The 3418-nt window shown below is 35.3% G+C and overlaps 1 pseudogene; it reads left to right on the forward strand.

Annotated features, from left to right (window-relative positions):
* Positions 1-2883: 2883 nt before the first annotated feature.
* Positions 2884-2999, forward strand: LOC120607539 (uncharacterized; annotated as a pseudogene).
* The last annotated feature ends 419 nt before the right edge of the window (positions 3000-3418 follow it).

Raw genomic sequence — 3418 nt, forward strand, 5'->3', positions numbered from 1 at the left:
CAAGTTGAGAACAGAAAAAAAATTTAGAACGAAATGCTAAAATAAATTGTAAGGAATTTAAAAAGCTGATATAAGTATTTAGAAATTATTCCTAAAACAGTGCTTTTCTTCTGCTGGTAAGGAGAGAAAGTTGCATTTAGCAATTTTTCATTCTCTCTTTCTATTCCTCATCTACTCTATGATCTACATGACTACATAGATCAGTGAGTACCCACGGCATTCAAAGGAAAATCTTTTATGAATAGTTCTGCCAAATATATTTCTACAATGTGTACAAAATACAAATTTAAAATTCAATACATAGTAAGCAATCATTTTTAGAATTATGGTCTGTGGAACAACCTTACCACTGAAAACTCAGAAAAAAATGATTCCATAGGCAAATTTTCAGGATTGCTACATATATTTTTCTCTTGGAGATTTACAGTGGGCTTTTTAATATGATGGTTCTGATAATTCCTGCATTAAGGACTTTGTATAACCTAATATTTCCCAAATTTATTTCAATAGGAAGCCTTTTTAAAATTTAACATATTGTGGAACAACTGTTTAAGGAAAAATATATTTGAAGAAATGCTAATGTAGACCCATAATATTACTTTGGTTATAGCTCCAGATCTGTGAGGATTTCCAAATTCATAAAACCCAGAAATTCAGAAACTTAGGAACAGATGTTTGGGGATTAGCTAGGCTAGCCAAGTAACTTGTTTATCAAAAGCAACATCACAGCCTATGAGATTCAAATTCAATAAAAACATCCATGTTTTTATTATGAGATCTTCATTTCTCCAGATGTTTATGTGTCAGAACAACTGTATGGTAGAAATGTTTTTATTCTCATTATAGTTAAATAAATCATGGAATTTTTTGTAGTCACTGATAAATAGTTAGGACTGCCAATAAATTTATGATGTCCAAAGATTAGAGATGCAGCATAGTCACCTCATAGCTGTGTGACCTAGTTATTTAACAGCTCTGTGCCTCAGTTTCCACATTTATTAGTTGGGATACTAGTTCTTACTGCATAGAGTTCTTATAAAAGTTAAATGAATTAATACTTGTTAAGTTCTCAGAACAGCACTTGTAGAATAGTAAGCACTATTTAAGAGTTGCTAAATTAAACATAAAATATTTTCTTCATTAGCCTCATGCTCAAACATAGATGTCACAGATTTGGATTCTGTAAACTGTAGAACAACATTTTGTCTCTCCACGTGGGGTAGAAAAATGCGAAGGAAGAGAAAGAGAAACAAAGAACATTTGCTTTACCTTCCACAGCAATTGGATCAGTTGCTCCACATCCTCAAATCTGAGAGGGCTCTTATGTTTCTGTCATTTTGGGGGTTGGGTTTGTTTGTTTAAATGTCATCTTAGAACCAGCATCACAGGGTAAAGTTGAAATTTCTATGTGCCGCCTAGACAACTGAAGTCAGTATCAGAATCTATTTGGGTGTGGCTCAGATACATGCATGTTTAACAAGTATTTCTGGTGATTCTCAAACTTATCAAAGTTTAAGAAACTTAACCAGACACAGTTCAAACTCTAACTGGGCTCATTAGGGTCGGCCTCGTCTAGTTTGTTCAGGTTGACTCCATCAGTTTGCCCAAGAAACACCAATTTGAAAACCAATGGCTTAATTAATTAAGGAATTTTTCCCTCTGGTAACGACAAGGATATGATAGACAGTGCAGGGTCAACAGAGCTGTTCTATCCTGTCTCAGGGCTGCAGGCTCCTTACGTCTTTCTGCTCAGCTATCTTTAACACTTGCTTGTTACCTTGTGGTCACGGGTATTGTTCTTTCCCTGAGCATCATGTTTACATTCCCGGAGAGAAGAATAGGAAGGGAAAAGGGAAAAAGGCCTGTCCCAGCTGGGCCTGCTCCCCTTTTAAGGAGTTTGCTTGGAAGCCTTGCTGCACAACAACTACTTCTAACTCATTAACCAGGCCTAGGCTACACTGCCATTCTTAACCCTTATTTGCAGGGAGGGCTAGGAGATGTCATGTTCTAACTGGGCACCTTTTTATGCTCAACAAAATTAAAGTAGGCTCTTTGTCAGAACCTATATTCTAGGCTTAAAGAGATGATGCTTTCTCAGTCCTTCATGACTCTGTGTTCATGGTTTTCTTGCACAAGATTGCTCTTTGCCACTTAACTATCACATTCTCTTCTATTTCTTCAACATCAATTTAAGTTATTTCTGTTTTTTCAACATCATTTCAAGTTATCCATTCTTCTGTGAAGGGTTTCCATCCCATCCCAATTAACCCTTCCTTCCTTGTTTCATATTCATAACACTCTTATAGCTCTATCATGTATACTGACTCAGTAGACCAATATCACTTTGAAGGCCAAGATAGATGGCTTATGTCCAGAAGCCAGCTATTCCAGTTGAGTCCTAGTAACTGCTTAATAAATGTTTATTGAATGAATGAATGAATGAATGAAAAAATGAATATACAGAATTTTAAATAAACAACTGTACTCATGAATGAAGAGTGGAGCATTAATCTTTCAGGTACAATAGTGACTTCTTTTAGATTCTGTTCTTTTCTATTCATCATTCAGAGAAATACTTGTATATTTGGGAAGCTATTGTACTATGAAAGTAAATGGAAGAAAAAAGAAATATAGTAAAGAAAATGTCTGGCACACAAATATGTGAGTTCTTCTGGTAGAGGATCCATGTTTATTAGTTTTCTTCTCTAATGCTTCATCCCATGAAGGGCTTGGTTCAAATTAAGTTTTTAATAAATGCTGAATGAATGAGTATTGAATTAAAAGGAAAAAAGAGAGAACGTGGTTCCATAGTGTAGCGGTTAGCACATCTGCTTTACACGCAGAAGATCCTGGGTTCGTGCCCCAGTGGAGCCATGGTCCATGGTCTACAGCCATGCCACCCTGAATAAGCCTGATGTCTGATCTCGGAAGCTAAGCAGGGTTGGCCCTGGTTAGTACTTGGGTGGGAGACCACCTAGGAAGACCAGGTGCTATAGGCATAAATGATAACAGAAAGGAAAAAAAAGGAAAAGAGAAAATAACCAAAGAGTTGGCCGGCTGCTTTTGTCTCTTAAAACTCTGGCGGTATATTATTAATGTCATTGTCCTGAGTGGATAGTTTTAGGAAGCAATAGATTAGTAATTAACAGTAATAATAATTATTGCTCAAAATGATACTATTTAGAAAGCTGGTATTTTTAACTTCTTTTAAGATATGTGGGGTAACTTCATTGAACATTCAGGCTTAAGCTTTGAATTTTTGTAACCACACATATGCCCTGTGACTGTAACATTATAAGAAATCATTTTATAGCTACTACTATTAGGAACTAATTATGAAAACATTGCCTTCACAAAGAGTATATTTTTGGGAAGATTTTTTTTCTATCAATAAAAACATATTTTATCTAATTCATGT

This window comes from Pteropus medius, unplaced genomic scaffold, assembly GCF_902729225.1.
Source record: "Pteropus medius unplaced genomic scaffold, Ma_sr-lr_union100, whole genome shotgun sequence".
Lineage (NCBI taxonomy): Eukaryota > Metazoa > Chordata > Mammalia > Chiroptera > Pteropodidae > Pteropus > Pteropus medius.